This window comes from Lissotriton vulgaris, chromosome 5 (genome assembly GCF_964263255.1).
Source record: "Lissotriton vulgaris chromosome 5, aLisVul1.2, whole genome shotgun sequence".
Classification (NCBI taxonomy): domain Eukaryota; kingdom Metazoa; phylum Chordata; class Amphibia; order Caudata; family Salamandridae; genus Lissotriton; species Lissotriton vulgaris.
This window is the reverse complement of record NC_141693.1, coordinates 1,872,893,259-1,872,913,163: the sequence shown is the minus strand read 5'-3', so window position 1 is coordinate 1,872,913,163 and position 19,905 is coordinate 1,872,893,259.

The window sequence follows — 19,905 nt, the reverse complement described above, 5'->3', positions numbered from 1 at the left end:
CAGGGGCAAGAGGTCATCCGTGGCGGGTGCGGGAGCTGGAGGTGCCTCCTAGCAGGAAGAACGCTCCTCGAGCCTGGCCCGAGTAAGTCCTCCTGTTGGTAAATTAATATATATTCCCCTTTTACTGTTCCTTAACTTGAACTATTTTCTACATGTTTCCTAGTTTTATTTCTTTCCCAAATACTCTTTGATATATCCGTTTCAAAAATCTTGTTATCCCTGCATTATCTTATTATTTACAATGCTATTTCATATTTCTAGTGTCTCTATTTCACCTCAATCTGGCTCTGTCTGTAGCTTTCTTAATTCTGTTTTTCAGTCAACTTTCCTTCTCCCCAAATATATATTTTGTGGACTGCCTAGTTGTGCTACTGTAAGACACTCAGGGAACACATTGGTCCTTACTACTTTACCAGTACTACTACTAATACTACTACTCAGCCATGCAGAATTCATGCCCAAGAAAGGTATTCTACGCCTGTTTGTTTAGATTTTTTGAAAACATATTTTAATGTTTTATAATATGATGATCATTCAAAATACTTTACAGTCAATCTTTACATTTTCATATCCCCTCCTTGTGACCAGGATTCCAAAATAACTGTGCAAACACACATATTATTGTGAGGCCTACCACAGCCCTACGGAGAAAGTCCAATTATTCCACACACAGACTATAATGTAACTCCCATAAAAGAAAATCTAATCATCACTAACCAAGAATATCCCAAAACCAAGTGAGACCCTCCCCACCCCCCCACCCCCCACCGGTGCGTTCAGTGTGTTCACCACAAGTAGAAACGTGTGCCTCGGGATGACCTAGAACCAGGATTTCCCACTCTGGATGTTTATGTGGCTATCTTAGGCGGGGTCACCCTACAATGTGTTCACTTCGGGCTGTCAGTCGGATATTGCTTGTACCAGCTCTTCCCATGCTTTCGCAGAGTCCAGCGCTTTCTCGTAACTTAAGCGTCTCGCTTGTTGAAACCGAAGAACACTTTCACTACTAGCCCATTTAATCAACTCGGCCCTCCACCTCTTGCTGCTAGGGCCCTCCTTTGATTTCCAATGCATCGTTATTTCTCTTTTCACCAGCACCAACCCCATATCTACAAATGTATTTGTTACCTTTGTCTTGGAGGTGTGAGGGGACCAATGCAATATGCACGTGGCTATGTCAAAAACTATTTGGCGCTCTGTAACTAAATTCAATAGATCTCCCACTTCAACCCAATAACTCCCTAGGTTTGGGCACTCCCACAGCATATGCTCCAATTCCACCCCCTCCCACCCACTCCCACTCTGCGCTGGCTCCGATTCCAGCATTATCTCAATGTTTTCTCTTCCAGAGATAGGTCTCTAAGGTCAAGCCTTTGTTGTAAAATTATAAAGGATAGGATGTGTCTTGGTATCCCCCTGCCTCTCAGACACTCAAGGCCCCTAAATTCTATTGTGACTGCCTGCGTAAGGACGTGTAGTTGGGCTGCTATATAATAAAGCTCCAAGTCAGGAAGCGCTAGCCCGCCCTCTGCTTTGGTTCTCAACAATGTTTTCAGGGTTGCCATGGGTTTTTCGTCGGATGGGTTGTGTAGGCGCGGTTGTGGAATGAGTGCCACTTTTCTTCATATCCTCTGGGAGTGCCGTGAGGTCGCTACGTATTGGACCCCGTGTGCATGCTGTGATGGAGTGCGTCACTGGGGTCGTTCTGTTGCCTGAGGCTCGGAGATGTCTGTTGAATGTGTGGGAGCCGAATGACTACAACGTCGCCCAGGCCAGGTGGGCGGCACTTGGGAACATGATTGCCAAAAGGGACATCGCACAGCTCTGGGGTTCCCAACGGCCTCCCACCGTGTCGACGTGGAAGGAGAACATGAACTGGTGCATGTTTCGGGAAAAGACGGTATATTTGGCTAGGGGCAAGCCTAGGGCATGGAGTACAATTTGGGGCCAATGGAACGTGTACCGGGGAAACATCTGCACACCCCCCCTCGTAGATATTCCAGACGCTTCTCTGTCCCCCTGACCTCTGAGGTTCCTTGATTACCATATCTCTTACTCGATTGTCCTGATTTTCCACTGCCCTCCCCCCAATTGGTTCTCTCCAACATCCTCCTGATTTCCGATCCGTTATGGCAGGTCCCCGGTGTTTGAGCTCGACCTCTTTTATCATGTTTCCACCTTGAGTTGTTTGTTTTGTTGTTTTTCTTTGTTTTTTTATAAACATTGAAAAATGTGCATCCTGCATACTTTCTGTGTTGCCGATAGTGTATCCTGTACTTCTGCTGGACCTACGAAGGTCGACTGTTGCTTTACTGACTGCTTATTTACTTGACAAACACTAGCGGCCGGCCCCCTGGGGTTGTAGGCCCATACTTGTAATTTTTCTGTTTTGCACAATAAAGTTTTATTTAAAAAAAACTAAAAAAAACAATGTTTTCAGGGCCACTCTTTCTCTCCCAGACCCCCGGAGGAATCCCACTATAATAGAGTTCAACAACTTAAACATGGAGCTCAGTATCCATATGGGTAATGTTCTAAAAAAAAATACAACTGCTGAGGTAGTGCCACCATCTTTAGTAAAGCAACCCGGCCCGTCACTGACAACGGGAGCGGACTCTAGAATGCCATGCTACCCTTTAGTGCTCGTACACATTTCCCAATATTCCCCTCCAGAAAAGCACTGGTCTTATCGTATATATGCACACCAAGGTACGCTAGACAAGCCGGCTCCCAGCGTATATTCCTTGGTATCTTAGGTGCCGCTTTCCTGGGTTTCACTGGAAACAAGCATGTCTTAGCCCAATTGACCCTTAAACCTGAGATGTCGCCAAACTCCGAGCGCAATCCTGCTGCCCCTTACAATGCGCCGTTTTCATCCGCCAGAAACATCAATAAATCATCCGCATATAGCGAGAAGTACTGTTGTTCCCCTCTATACGTCAAACCCTCATATCTCTGGCTCAACCGAGTGCGCGCTGCCAAGGTTTCCATTGCCAAAGCAAATAATAATGGGGAGAGTGGGCAGCCCTGCCTCGGCCCGCGAGTTACTTGATAGCGAGGGGAAATCATCGCTCCCACCTTCACTCGAGCCACTGCAGAGGTATACAATACTTTCGTCCATCCTACAAATGCCTCGCCCAGCACAAAACATCCCATTGTTTTATACAGGTAGGGCCATTCCAGGCCATCAAAGGCTTTTTCTATATCCACTGAAAGGACCTTCGCCATAGGGGAGTCAAGATGGTCATCCCCCCAAACTCTCATCAGTCTCCGTATGTTTGTGGCGGTATTTCTAGTTGGGATAAACCCAGCCTGATCCCCATGTACAAAACCGGTCATATGCTGTAGCAGGTGAGACACTAAGATCCGACTCAAGATCTTGTAATCCGTCGACATCATTGACAATGGGCGATAAGCTGCTGTGTCTGTACTTTCCTCTCGCATAGTCATGGGGAGATTGCCAAGTTCTCGTGCTTCCCTGTAGACCTCTAGCTGCCTCGGGGCCAACAAATCTGCATACTGCGATTAAAACTCTACTGGCAATCCGTCAACCCCTGGAGTTTTATTGCGAGCCATGTGTTTGATTGCACTTCTAATTTCCTCAATCGTTATGTCACAACCCAATTGCTTCGCTTGCTCCTCTTCTAGGTGCGGAAGGGGCACGCCCTCGAAGAAGGAGTCAACGTCTACCTCCCCCGCCACCAGTGTGCTCTCATACAAGACTTCATATTACTCCAAAAACCGAGATATAATCTGTCTTTGAGTGTACAGCAGCCCACTCCCCGCCCTTTCAGCGTCATGATCGGTGAGCCTCGCGGAGAAGGGTTGGCCAACCACGCCAACAATGTCCCTGCTTTGTCTCCCTCTGCGTGAGCCTTTGCAACATATTTCTTATAATCGAAGCACCGTTGTCTCTCTAATTCTGTAGCTACTGCCTCCACTACCTCTTTTTGTATTTCCGGACGCTCAGGCTGCGCTCGTTCTGCTGATCGTAACCTGTGTTCTGCTTTTTCCACATCCTGCAACAATACTTTCCGCACTCCTGCATACTTACTAATACATAACCCTCTTACCACCACCTTAAATGCGTCCCACTCCATTGCCCTAGTGGAGGCTGTCCCTGCGTTTTCATTAAAATAATGCGCTATTCCTTCTCCCACTTCTCTCTCCGGAAAACCAGATCGTCCAGTGTTTCCGGTCGCAACCTCCAAGTAGGGATTTCGGACTTGTCCAACATCCAGTGCATAGTAATCAACAACGTGTTGTGGTCGGATAATGTCCTAGCAAGATAATCAGAGTGGGTTATGGAAGGGACTATCGACTTTGAGCATAATATTGCATCTAGTCGGAAATGGAAATCATGCAATGCCAAAAAATAGAAATAGTCCCGGTCATGTGGGTGATGGGTTCTCGACACATCTACAAAATTCCATCTGGCTTGCCAATCTTATCTATGTTTTGATAATCTGTGGACTGGAGAATCTGGTAAGGGGGGGTGCGACCTATCGTGAGAGACATACGTTACTGATTTAAAATCTCCTCCTAGCACTGCTGGGCCCGTGAAATAGTGTGTCAATGTGCCGGACATGCGGTCCAGGAACTGTGCCTGGTCTACATTCGGTGCATAGATACAGCACAATGCTACGTCCCTGCCATATAAACGTCCCTCAACCGCTACAAACCTCCCTTCAGAGTCCATTGTTTGCTTAGTCACCTGAAAGGGGACCTCTGCTCTAATCCAAATAAATGCCCCCCTTGCGAATGCTGAGTACAATGTACTAAAAACCTGCACCCTTCATCAGCGCTGCAATGCTAGAGCCTCTGATCTTGTGAGGTGCGTCTCTTGGAGCAACGCTATTTGAACCCCCTCCTGACCAAATACGCATGAACCTTATGCCGTCTTGTCATGGTGTGTAGCCCCCTTACATTCCAAGTGATGGGTTGTAAGGATGATGGTGGATTGGCAAGAGTAGCCATATCAAGAAAGATAAAAGACAAACTGAGCTGGCATGCCTATATTAATGTAGTTAAAAGAAAGAGAATAATAATAATTGAATACTCCATGGTGCTTAATGCCTGGAACTGTAATCACATCAAAATCGAATGGGATGAGGAATCAAGGATACCAGCAAATGTTATGTACTACTAGTGTTACTGTAACACCATATCATTTTATGTGTTAAGAGTATTGGTTACAATTTGTCTTTTATCTTTCTTGATATGGCTAGTCTTGCCAATCCACCATCATCCTCACAACCCAACAGGCAGGAGATAGCAGACAGGATCTATTAAAGGGAATTGTAGGCCATAAGGGCCGAATAACAGTGGCTGGTGGTCCTGGAGAAGGAGGAGGCAGCAGCAGCTGCAGCCTCCAATGCCCTGGCCCCAGTGCCTCCAGTTGTACAGCGCCATGGTCAGGCAGCCGCCCACCACCATTCATCAACCACTGCTGCTCCCTCTCTTAAACTGAATGGGGAGAAGACTGAGGTGATGGTGTTTGGAGGGAAAGAAAACATCTGGTCAGCCAGTTGGTGGCCTGACTCGTTAGGAATGTGTCCTTCCCCCACAACATCTGCTAAGAATCTTGGGGTGATGATAGACCCTGCCCTTGACATGGGCAGTCAGGTGAGTAGAACCATCTCCACCTGCTGGGGCTTAATTCACACCCTGCGAAGGATTAGGAAATATCTCTCCTTGCATTCCAGAAAGCAAATAGCTGTCACACTCATTGGTTCACGCTTGGACTACTGTAATGCGCTGTATGCGGGGCTAAACAGGAGCCTCCTGCAGCGCTTACAGGTAGTTCAAAATACCACAGCCAGATTTGTTCTGGACATTCCCAGACGCTCCTCGGCCACGCCGGCCAGGAAAACGCTGCATTGGCTACCGGTAGAACACCGAGTACGGTTCAAAGTCTTATGCATGACATATAGAGCCATTGCAAAAAACAGCGACACGGGAGTTGGTTCCATCATCTCCCACTACACTCCTGGAAGGAACCTGCGTTCCTCCGGGAAATTGCTCCTGACAGTTCCCCGCATACGAAGAGCTAAGTGGGGTGGCAGGGCCTTCTCCACCCTAGCCCCCAAATGGTGGAATGATCTTCCTCTGGACCTTAGATCCCTACCGTCCCTACAGAAATTCCGCAGTGCCCTCAAAACTCGCCTCTTCCTGCAAGCCTATGTGTAAGGATGTTTGTTTCAATTTCTGATCGTATTGTTAGGCGCCTTGATACCTGCGGGTTATTTTTTTTGCGCGTTATAAATTTTTATCAATCAATCCCTCCTATTGACTCTTAAGCGCCTTTCGGTGCTGCATGCTCCTGAGGATGGCGCAAATGGAAGCCAGGATAGATAAGCGGTTTGACCGGTTGGAAAGGCAACTCTGAGTCCTAGCCCGCCGCTAGGCCTCTCTTGCCCCTTTTTTAATCTTTTGTTTGGTAAGTGAGACTTGCTGGGGAAAGAATAGGAATGTGGGAGTTGAGGAAATCTGATTCTTGTGGTTTTTGGCATGTTTTTACGGACATTTGTTTGGACAATTGGGACTTTCTATGGACATTGGTTAGGGTTAGGGAGAGGGGTGGGCCAGGTGTTGTGGGCTTTAGTTCATTTGTTCAGGAAATGCATTTTTTATGACTGTAAATATGATTTAATTCTTTTTTTGGGAGTTACTCTTTTACTTCACACACTTTCCTTTGCCGCGCAGTCCTGCAGCCAGTTTTCAAAATCTTGGCAGACGACCATCATTAATCTGTTATGTGAGGAAAGGGAATTGCATGCATGATGATGATTACTACTACAAGAAAACCAAATCAAATTGTCTGTCTGCCACCAGAGAGACCTAAGTTGCATGATGTTCTGTAACTGTTGTACTAAGCCTTGAAAAATATCTAATAAAATTAAAATATCTTTAGGAGTCAAGTAACAAACTTAAAGAACACACAACTTGCAATGATAATTCAGGAGAAAGAAAGATATTGTATTGCCTAATTGGGAGTTGCATCTACATTCCTCTTGGACTGTCCGTCAATCTTGGTTGTATGGAGGAAGCGGTAAGGTAAGTGTGAGTATGTTACATTGTTTTTCCAGTATGGTGCAGGGTAAAGGTCAGGGCCTGTAGATTGAAAAGCAAAAATTATATTGAAAAGTCAAGGAGAAAGAAAGAGAAGACTCAGAGGCTGTTTCCAGCAGTTAGCTTAACAACAGCCCCCCCACCCATCCACCACTTAGTTTTGGATTAAACAACGAATTGGAGCCAGACAGCACTGAGCAGTGACCACACACAGCAACATAACAATTTCCCAATCAATTAGAAAATGAACGCACTGCTGTCAGTCACACCACTCACCATCACCACTACAAATACTTGTAAAGATATGGTGCTGTTATTTACCCTTAGGCCACTTCAAAGTTATCATCCAAATCGGTTGGTTTCTGTGAATTTGAAAACTTCCATCTTCTTCTGGTGGCAGTTCTCACAATAGTCACGCTCACACCCACACCCACCCCCTGAGTTATTACATCATCAATGATCCTCCTGAGTCTGACCCTGAGTGAGGTGTCCAACTCCGTACCAACAGTTTCCCGACTCAAAATGCAATAGATCAGAATGTAGTAGTAACATTTTGTCACTGAACAACAAGAACGGAAAGATTGAGTTACTTTTTGGGTAGACTATATTTGTGTTAGTAAACATTGCATTAAATAAGGGACTGGTCGGGTCTGAGTCTTTGAGGAGTATTAATATACAGCATAAAACAATAAAAAAGCAAAGCAGTGTGGAGTGGAGTTGAACCCGATGAAGGATTCTCACTATGCTATCTTTCAATGGGGAAGGAAAAAAATAAACTTCAGGAGAAAATGTTAAATTATTGATCAGCTGCTGGTAGGCCAGGCCACCAACTTTTTGGGAATGTCAAATGTATTACTTAAACATTAAGCATAACAAACACCCAGTCTCACACTGCCTGCCAGCTCATGAATCATCTCATATCTTCTCAATCTATTCTCAACACATTGACGATGATATATCAAACAAGCTCACACATCACAACAACAAACAACAATCATTCAGCGTGGAATGCATGCTTGCATTTATCCGTTGTTCCACTGTGCTCACTGTGATTGATTGGTGGTACACTCCAGAATGCAGATCCTCAATTCATGAAGGAAAGAATTGCTGGTGTAAAACAAATTATAAATGTCACATGTGGGTGGGGCAGTCCCTCTAGGGTAGAAAAGCATAGATAGTCACGGCCCAGGGTTGGAGGCAGGCCCACTTTGTATTCTCCGTCCAATGTCTGGCTTGAAGGAAATGGCTTTGGAGGGCAGGTCGGGCTTCTTCACTGACTGCACGCAGTTGCACCTCCAATCCAGCAGTAAAAATGTGTCTAAGAGTAAATCAGTGGGGATAAATTGGTCAACTAGACAGTCAGACACACACAAATAATAAAGTAAATAATGTTCCCCAGTTATATTTTTTTGCTTTTGGACATCAAAGAAAGAAAGCGTAGTAGTCAGGGAAGTAGAGTTCGTCCTCAAACTCCGGTGGTTTGCCCAGAAGTAGGTCATCTGACACACTACTTCTATGACCTGAGTCTCCATCCTCTCCCTCCTGTGGTACTTCACGTATGGTGCAAACCAATGGTATAAAGTGCTAATTCATTTTGATCATGGTTAATCTATTCTTGTTCTGGGGCCAGAGACTGGTCCTTCTCACTGTGACAACTGCACCAGCAGCACTGAAAACATGCTCAGCAGAGACACTGGCTACAGGGCAAGCCAGATAGTTTATTGCCACACTGCTTAGCACTGGCCATTGGTGCCTCTTCCCATAACACTACACCAATGGGTTTTGATCAAGGTAGACCTCTGTTTGCATCATCCAGACAGGCCTGGACAATTTGCTCAATGTTCATTGCTGGTGCTCCACTTTGCTCGACCTCTTTTGCCTTCAGATCTGCTCTGGACTTAAGCCCTTCCAGTAGAAATCACTCAGTTGCAGATTTGGGGTTTGATGCTCCTGGTCTTGGTGTTGTTGATGGTGTTCTTATAGTTGGTTTACGCTGTTGTGAGCCAAAAGCACAGCCCTCAGGCTCTGAACTTGAAGGCTGTACCACAGGACTAATGCCCTGGACCAGTGGGCCTTTAATTCCCTGTCGCTCTTTTTCGAGCTCACTGCCTTGTTCAGCTATCCATGTTTTGTATTTTCTAACATCCACCTCTGAAAAAGGAATGATAGTGAACAGTAATGGCTTGTACTGTGGATCAAGAATTGTGGCACAGATGTAATGTTTGGAGGACACAATGTCTCTTTGCACCCTTGTATTAGCAGACAAGAGAGGGATTAGGCTCTCCACCAAGTCAGAAGCACATTTATTTCCTCCACACCAGCATACATTTCAGACACCTCCTTTAGTTGTTCCTGTAGCATGTGCAACAATGGGACAGCTTATCCATAGTACTGTCCTCTTTTCTGACTTCCTGTGTGAGCACATCGAAAGTAAGCACCAACTCTACCAGGTATTTGACTACACCCATTGGTCCATCTCAATGAGTGTGCCTTTTGCAGATGCATCTCCTCTGTACATGAGATATTAATTGATAGGTCTTTACTGCTAAAACAGGCGTTCAAGCATAAAGTACGTGGAGTTCCAGCTTGTTGGCACCTCCTGAATGTGTGCTTTAACAGGCATTCTATAATCAAGCTGAATGACACTCAGCTGCTTCCGGACTTTAAATGAATGGCGTAAATAAGTACAGATTCTGTGGGCGGACAGTATGTCTTCTTTTTTTAGAAAGTCCTGTATAATGATGCTGATGCAGTGCGCCAAACACAGGACCCTGAAATAATCACATAAGCAAAGACAGCAGGGTTAGCAGCAACTGCACTACCTAGGCTACTCACAAAGGTTTTTCACACTAGTATTGCCCACATCAAATGGCCAGCTGCCACATGACCACAGATAAATACGAGAGAAACAAGCTGACGAGAGGCAACACAAAAGAGCAACAATGGTTCAAGACACAGAAAGAAGAGTTTTTTTAGCAGGTGTTGTTGGTTTCCGATGCAAGTCTTTTATTTAAAAAATCATTTATACATTTGTGGAAACAGCTGCGTTATTTATCATATCTTAATCATCATCATAAAAACAACAAGAGCATAATCTTCAATTAACATTCAATGCTTGATTCAGTGTTTCAACATTGTGTTAACAATTCTACTATGAGTTTCATTACTCATAAAAGACTGCAATACACCATTCATCTAAATGCCCGAAGCATTTTGGGACGTTTCAGTCCCTTTGTGTTGCTATTGTTGTATTTATGATGATGACCATGATATTATGAATAAGAATTTATTTCATGCAGAAATGATTATCAGTGTTTAGCATTATTTTAGCATTAAACATTTGGATTAAAATCAAGGGTTTGGTTACAACCCAGTGAACAGTGCACAGTGCACACAAGTTACCGTACTTGTAAAAGCCTTTCTTAGCTATATTACTAAGTGGCAACAAATCAAATCTTAAGCCCTCTTGGTCGCAGCCATTCAAAGACATTTTTGTTAAAGTCTTCCAAAATGTTTGCAGCTGTATGTATTTTCTCAATTGCGAACATTGCTACTGTAGCATTAAAAATTTCACCAGTGTCAACAACTGCAACGTTTTCTCTAGCCCCACAGAAGAGATCACGTCTTCAATGATGTCAGATGTTTGACTCTCTGGCTCTGCAGTACCTACTTCCACTGAGGTGGTAGTGGGTGTAGGTTGCTGCCAGGACATTGCAAATACGGCAGCTGACAGTGGTTGGATCTGTGGTGCCACTGCTACATCCCACTCAGGAAACTGGGATGGGGTAACGTTGCCACCACTGTGGCTGGGGTAACATCCATTGTCATCCTCCTCTTCTAAACCTGCAACCATAACTCTAACTTTTTCTGAACCTCACTTTTTCCTAGCCTCGTCTGAGTCATCTCATGGCATGTCTCACTGTCAGACTGAGGTGGGATCCAAGTGGCGTATAGGTCATAAGAAGTTGGGCTTGAAGAAGAAGATGATGCACCACTAACCCTTCATTTTCTAGCTGGAGACCTGAAAGACAGTGGCTCTTCTGGAGCAGATTGCTCTACTTCCTCAGCATGAAGCTCAGGCTCTTGAACTGCTCCTACCTCAAGAGGAAGTACTATTGGTAGTTGTGGCTGTTGTTCTTGTTGTTTACTTCTATGAGTTTCCTGCAATGATTGGGTGCTATTTTGCGATAGTGATAAGTCAATGTCGACTGCTCATCTGCATTGCTGTAATTTGACTGGCTGCCTCTGTGACAGACATGGGCTTGAGCCTAGATTGGGGTGGGTCCAGTGGTTCGGGGGTAGTGCTCTCAGCTTGCTTCCCGTAGCCCGGTGTGGCAGGCAGTTTTTGTTCTCCAAAGAACATCTGGGGTGGCATACCAGTGGTGGTGGTGGTAAGCACTAAACTCCATTGAGGAGATGTTAGTGCATTTGGTTTGAAGTTGATGTTATACCTGTAATATGATTTCTTCGCTCTGAGTATTTTAATGCAGTATAATGCTGAACTGATTTTAATTACATCTCTTATGTTTTTGTTTTCACCCGACTGTCCAAACTGATTGAAGTTGAAAGTAGCCAGCAGAGCACATTATTCTTCACTTTTTAAGCAGCACCTCACCTTTGACCATCTGTGTCTAACTGTAAGACACACTAGCCCATACAAATCAGGAATGACAATTGTGTTTTAGGAGTTAGCCTGCATGGGATGGCCAGAACCCTTGGCACTTGTGTTATGCTCACTTGGGCTGGATTAAGCATAGGATGCATGTGCTATATGCAGGATGTCTTGCGCATGTGATCAGTGGTGAAACATGTCCCAATTGCATTTATTGTACTTGCTATTACACATATATCCTATTATAGGACATGGCATGCAGGCCTCAATCACTCATGGACGGGGGCCTTTTTAATTATATAATTTTAATTATATTGTGTGTGAAAGTGAGTTTCTGTTGCAGTACCCACCCACATTTTGCCTGATACCTGATGCACTTTGCCTTGGTGTGCCCTGGGTCCCTGCCAATCAGGTACCCAGGGCCTGCGTTCCTTCCCTAAAAACTACACTAAAGCCTAAACCCTATTGGCATCTCTGGCCACATGTCAGCCCCTAATAAATGGTATCATAGGTACCCAGAGCCTTATGACCAGAGAAGACCCCTAAGGGCTGCAACACTTATTGGGCCACCCTAAGGGGCCCTGTACCTTGACACCCACACACTGCCTTTGCAGGACGAGTGTCTAGGTGAAGAACTAAGCAAAGAGGTGACATGGCACACATACCCACTGCCTTGGCATACATCAGCCACCCCTCTAGCTGGGTGCCCTATGCCAGTGGTGTGGGCACAGGTGCATGAGCCCTGTGCCCCTACAGTACACAGGGCCATTCCTGGGCCCTGTAAGTACAGTGATGCCATTAAGAGTATAAGGTGCTGGTAGGTTGTCATTAACAACTCCACAGCACCATAATGGCTGCACTGAACACTGACAAGATTGATGTCAAACTTCTCAGCACATTTAAACCCACACTGATACCAGTGTGGGATTTATTGTAAAATGCACTACAGAGACATCTTAGAGATGCCCCATGAAACCTAACCTACAATCCACTTCTTGTCTGAGAGGCTGCCTAGGCTGCCACACAGCAGACAAGTTGCTGGACCACTGGGTGGAGAGCTCCCCGCTCTCTTGGGCCTGCAACAATGCACATCCTGGTATGAGGTGCCAAGCATTCTCCCCCAGGATGGGCAGGGGAAGCTTCAAGGCATTTCGCCTTTGTGAGCTTCTCCAGACCACTTGCTGTACTCAGCAACTGGCCCCCACCAGTTCTGACCGCCAGACTGGCGGGAAAACCTACGTCAGAAAGAGGGATGTGCCAGCCTGTGCCAACTCCACCCCTCAGGTGGGAGAGGCAAGGTGATGCATGACCCCAGGCTCCGGCCATCTTGAAGATGAGGAGCCCTGCCCAATCACAGTTAGGCTCCTGCCCCCCTCCCACAGGAGAGCAGCAGGCTAGGGGGTGTACCCACCCCAAGACGGGGACCCATTGGTCCCTGCCCTTGCCCTACCTGTAACGCCCCTAAATTTAGTATTTAGGGGCACCCTGAACCTTTTCCCACAGATCCAGATTAAAAACAAGAAAGAAGATCAAGCAACACGAAGACCTGCTGTGCAGCTGCTAAAAAGAGGAAGACACCAACTGATTTGGCCCCAGTCCTACCGGCCTGTGGACCCCCGAACCTGCTCCTGTTAAACCGTGGCATCTCCAGTGGTCAGCAACTTCAAAAACTCCGGAGGAACTGACTGCCTTAGGACTCTGACTACCTGGGTCTCACACGAGCAGTAGTACTGCTCAAAGCAAGTAACCAGCCCTGGCATCAGCCCGGAACCGCAAAACCTGCACACTCTGCACCCACCAAGCCTGGCATGTGCCAGAGTGAATCAAGACCCTGAGGACGTCCCCCGGCGATTCTGATCTGGAATTCAGTGCCCAAGGACCCTCCTCGACGACCCCGACGACACCTGCAGCCTCAGGACAAAAGACCCCTCAGACCGCGACCAGCAGGGGGTAAGATTCCCCGACCTCAAAAGACACCCCTGCACCCAGCACCCCACGGCCCCCTGTGCCCAACTCCTAGGTGCCTACCTATCCTCCAAGATCCCAACTTACCCTCGAAGTGTTGCTTGCTCCAGAAGATCCTCCGTCCCCGAGAGTGTAGCCTTTGTTCCCTTTTCAAGATCTCCATTGAATAACATTGAGCACCTTACAGCTCAAAAGCACCCTGTATCCAGCCGCCCGAGTGCCCCTGACAGTGCAACCTGTACCCTATTCTACTTCCCCATTTGCCCTGAGCAAGTGACCAGGAGCCCAGCTCCCACAGCTGCGTGGCCTGCTAGCCAGCAGCCACCTACAGAAGGTCCACTGCCTCTCATTGGATTACATTGGGCCTAACTACCTCTGTACCCGGCCTACCCTGTGCCGCTGAGGGTGTACCAACTGTACCTACCTGACCCTGGGGGACCCCTTAGTCTATGCCCAGAACCTTAACTTCACCAGTCGAGTACTCACCTGAAAACCGATGACTCACTTTCCTGCCAAAGGATAACATTGACTGGTTTGACTCTAAAAATCTTTTAAGTGTAAAGTTTTGAAACTTTAAAATATTCAGCTAAAATTAGCCGAATAGCGAATTTTGAATTATTCACCTGTGATCAGGAAAGAAGCCAGTACTGTACCTTGTAGCCCAGTACTGAACCGCAAAAGTAATCACAACCGTGTTTGCTAGTAATCTAAATTTCTGCCTTTGGAAACCATTGACTGTTTTTCTGTGAAATTTCTTCTAAGTGTGAAGTTTAGAAATGTTAAAATATTCATCTACAATCAGCCGAATATCGAAGTCTGAAGTACTCACCTGTAATCAGAAGAGAATCCAGTGCTGTGTCTTTTAGCCCAGTACTGAACCGCAAAAATAATCGCAACTGTGGTTACTAGTAATCTCAATTTTGTCCATAGGAAACCATTGACTGTTTTTCTGTGAAATTTCTTCTGTCTACTTTTGAAAATTACAAATATTCCTTAAAAATTGTACCAACTACTAAAACGTAATTACTTACCTGTCTTAGGTAGAGACCCCAGTGCTGAACCTAGGAGCCCAGTACTGGATTACAAAAGTAACGAGAACCTACTTTACTTGTGCTTTGAATTTCCTTCCATTGGATAACATTGCTGGTTTTTCACTGAAAAGTTTTTAAGTGTCAACTTTTAACATACCTTTATTTTCTTTAAAAATCATTGCAATAACTGAAACGTTTTTACTAAATTGTATCAGCTTAGACCCCAGGACTGAATCTAGGATCCAGGCCTGAAGTTACAAAAGTAATCTAGAAAGTAATCAGCTTCATTTGTGTAGAAAAAGCCACTTAGCTCAATGTTAAATTGTGTTCAGAATTGTGTTGCCTACTGCAACCATTGTACCTATTGTGCTTACAAAGTTTATTGCCTCTTTGCAAAGTAATTACATGAGAGTACTCATATCGAGAAATGTATATTTTGATACCTGTTGGTTCTAAAAATAAAACAACTATATCTTTGGATATAAAAAAAATAGGCCTAGAGTTCAGTCTTGAGTGTGTGAAACCTTTTGCTGACTGAGTGTGTACAGCAAATGCTTTACACTGTCCTCTGGTACTGCCTTACTGCTCGACCAAGCTACCAATTTAGAGAGTAAGGTCAGACCTGACTTTAACCTCTGTTATACCTCTGGGGGTTGTGGACTCTATACACACTGTACCTTACTTTGGTCCAGTACATATAGAGCCACTTTCTCATATTATATTGCACCTCTGCTCAATATAAGGGCACTTTTGAAATGTAGTATTCACGCCATAAACCACAAGTTGATTGCTGATATCCTCAATCATTTTGACGGCCTGCTGTTTTGGATATTAATTATGTAGTCTCTTGAAATACAACCCACAGGTTTCACAGGGTCCTGAGATCCACACCAGGTGGGCGTTGCAGGCACTTAATCACATGCCATTGATGTGGGTTCAATGCACACCTCTACAAGTATTTCATGCATTTACATTATCAAATGTTTACAAGGGACCTTACCTGCTACCCTTGATTTAACGCTTTGCGCAAAGCGAGCATTTATTTTTAACACGTTGTGCAGATGACCGCATTCTTCACCATGGATCACATGATTTAATTTTGTAGATTAACACCCCGCTCTAGCTTAACACCCTGCATTTAGGGTATCCTTTCTATCTGTGTAGCACAATACTACTAAACGTAGCAGCAAAGCATAAAAAATAAGCTTGAGTGCACATGTAAAATTTCAGATTTACTACATGAACAACTGAAAGGCCCATTTATGGTCACCGAAACCAATAAACAATTAAATACGAACTAGACTACATCTTATTCTACATGCAATTTCTTTACATGCTCTGGCTCACAAAATAAAACTGTGCCTAACTAGCTGAACAGAAACATTTTCCTTATGCACTCCTGTGCAATAAAATGGAAAAGTGATCTAGCAGTGCTATGCACAAACTACCACATGGAGGACTTGGTAATTGCCACTGGCGAAAAATACATTTAATTTTTTTGTAGCAACATTGACTGGCTTTCATTAATTTTGGGGTTCATATGTAGCGCCATCCTTCTAAAAGTAGCAAGGAAGCCCAGAAAATATACTATAAAGGTCAAGTTTCAGAATTACTATGGGAGCAACTAAAAGACATATTTATGGTCATATGATTATGTAAACAAGTGAAGTAGTGTGGCTCACTGGTTAGAGGCGGCAGACCCGAGAGCAGAGGACGGCCCGGGACCAGGGTTCGATTCCCGGCGCGGCAGGTTTCTGGACCAGGGTCAGCGGACTCGATAATTCTCTCGACTCGGTGCCCACTCTGATCAGCGATCACACTCGGCAACTCTGGGCATTAGCTTGCCTCATCTTCACTAAGGGCCCCACCAGACCGCCGGGGATGCCTGGTCTCACCCTGGAGATACCCATTAAGGGACCATCTCACAGGGAAGCCAGGAAGGGTTTCGCAGCGGTCGAAGCGCCTTGGGACCCTACGGGTAAGTAGTGCGCTATATAAATGCCTACACATGTAAACCAATAACCAAATACATAAAAAGTAGAATAGGTAGAAGCAGTTTGGCCAGTTGACAAGGTAGCTTTGAGTCCTAGCCTGCCGCTAGGTCAATCTTGCCCCTTTTTTTGATCTTTTGTTTGGTAGCTGGGACTTGTTGGGGAGAGGATGGGAATGTGGGACTTGAGGAAATCTGATTCTTGGGGTTTTTGGCATTTTTTTACGGACATTTGTTTAGACAATTTGGCCTTTCTTTAGGCATTGGTTAGGGTTAGGGAGAGGGGTGGGCCAGGTGTTCTGGGCTTTAGTTTATTTGTTAGGGAAATACATTTTTATGACTGTACATGTGATTTAATTCTTGGGGCTTACTCTTTTACTTCACACTGTTTCCTTTGCCGTGCAGGCCTGCAGCCAGTTTTTAAAATCTGCCAATAGTGTAACACACCAACAGATAGTTATCAGTACCCTCACTTGTCCTACTACTCTCTCCTCCTGGTCTCTGCAGTCTGCAACTATGTTAACCCATAATGACTCAGATGGGGTGTGGGTGTGTGAATTACCCAGTGTATATATATTATTGTAGCTCAGCAATCCCCCATAGTTCTTCTACTGTGCCCACTGTTCTACTTCTACTGTGCCCAACAAGCTGAACAAAAAACCTTTTCCTAATGCACTCTTGTGCAAAGAAATGGGAAAGTGATCTAGCAGCGAGCTGCACAAACTACCACATGGAGGACTTGATAATTGGCCACTACTAGTGAAAGAAAATATCTAAATTGTTTGGTAACATTGATTGGTTTTCATTAATTTTGGAGTTCGTATGTAGCGCCATCCTTCTAAAAGTAGCAAGGAAGTCCAAAAAATAAACTATAAAGGTCAAGTTTTAGAATTACTATGTGAGCAACTAAAAGACACATTTATGGTCATATGATTATGTAAACAAATAAACAAATACATAAAAAAACAATAGATAGAAAGAAATCACATTAAATCTGATTGCCACTCTGTAGTTATATTCCCAGAGATAGGAATTCCTTGGATTTTTGCTCCCTGATAACTTTCCACCCGTTTGCTGAATCTCCACAAAACGTTAGAGGTTTTTCTACATTTTGTGAAGTAATTTTGTGGTGAATCATTAAGGGGGTGCAAAGATAAAAGAGGGGCCCCAAAATGGGTTTGTCCACTATTGTATTCTCCCCATACTTTTTTTAAAGTTGTAAGGCATTTCAACTTAGTGATATTTGTGCCCGCTGTACTTTTACTGAATTCTGGAAAATTTACTTTAAATACCACGGTAAATGGTGATGACAAGTTATTATCTGATTGGATAATTACTGCTTTTTCAAAAGATTAAGGCAGTCATGTTGTTTTAAGGCCACTTTGTTAATGTTCTAACTTATTACCTTACATATAGGCAAGTTTTACATTTTATATCTTTTCCCTACTTATTACCACTTCAGTAAAGTGGTAATAGGTTGGGAAAAATAATTATACCTGTCTGTATATTTTCAAAAATGTTATGGAGTACAGCAGCACTACCTAAAATGTACTGCATTACTTAAGAAAAATAAATAAATTGAATATCTTTAAAAAAATAGAAACACTGTAATACACAATATTTCATTACTATTGTGTAGTTTACAATTTTTAGCATATTTTATACTACAAAAAAAGTGTATGAAGTATTGTGGAAATACTAAAAATAAATTCAAAAAATTATAGTATTTAGTAGGTACTACTGCAGTACCTAATTAAAAATATGTAAAAATAAAATGCATTTTCCTACCTGTTATCATTTTAATAAAGTGGACAGGTAGTGAACAGCAATAAAAGTCACTATTTACCTATAAGTAAGACCTTAACACAGAACACAGCCAAAGTGTAGTAAAAAGAATATGGCTACCTTTTCAGTTTCTATGCCGTTACTCAATTATATACTGGCTTGCCATTGCGATGTACAACGACATACCACAAAGTTAACGTGGTATACCATGGTCCAAAATGTAACTAAGTCCTAGCTGTATCATTGTATTGCAATACCCTTGTATCACACATCGTGTCGCTTGGGAAATGCAATACTTAAGTCAGATTTACAAAGCAACGCATGGCCACCATGCGTGGCCTCGAGTAGATTGGTAAATCTGGAGAACTCAAGGCAGTGCAATTCGCTGTTTTGCTTTATTCTGCTCACCATAACCTACATTGCATGCTAACTTTCACATACATCCGTATGCTATTCAGCTGTACGCCATTACACTATATATTTTTTTTTATACACTGCTCCTCTCTACGGTATTACAGTATATGCTACTACATTGTACACCATTCAATTTACACCACTCCACTCAGCTCCATGCTACTGTATATCTTTCGACTATACGCCACTAAACTGTACAAGACTTCATTCTACACCACTGCATTCTACGCTATTACACTGTACACAAATCCCCTCTTAAACTGTATGCACCTCCAATCTACGCAACTCCACTATATACTATTACACTCTTTGCTACTCCACTGTACAAAATTCCACAAAACTCCACTGTAAGCCAGCCCACTCTACATTATTACACTGCACGCAGCTCCCCTCCATGCCCCCCAAAGTATGCTACTCTACTATAAGCTATTCCACAATATGCTATTCCACTCTACACCATTCCACTGTATGCCACTCCACTTAATGAATTCCGATGTATGCCACTCTACTCTGTACAATACTCCACTGGTTGCTTTTTCACTGTATGCCACTACACTGTATGCTACTCTATGCCACTCCACTGTATGCTACTCCATGTCACTGCTTTCCAAGCTATTCCATTGAACGCCACACCATTCTACGACACTCCACTGTATGCTATTCTACTCAACTCTACTCCACTGTACGTCATTCAAGTCTATGCCACTCCGTTGTACACCACTCCACTGCACTCCCTCTCCCTCCACCGTATGCCACTCCAGTCTATGTCATTAAACAGTACACAGCTTCGTTGTTTGTAACTTTAATGTATGGTATTGCACTCTACCCCACTCCACTGTATGCCACTCCATTTTATGCTATTCCATTGAACTCCACAATACAGATCTCCACTCCACTGTATGCTATTACACTCTACCCCACTCCACTGTACAACACTCCACTCTATGCTATTCCACTCTACGCCACTCCACTGTACTCCACTCCACTCCACGCTATTGCTCCATACGCCACTCCACTCTATTCCATGATAGTCCATT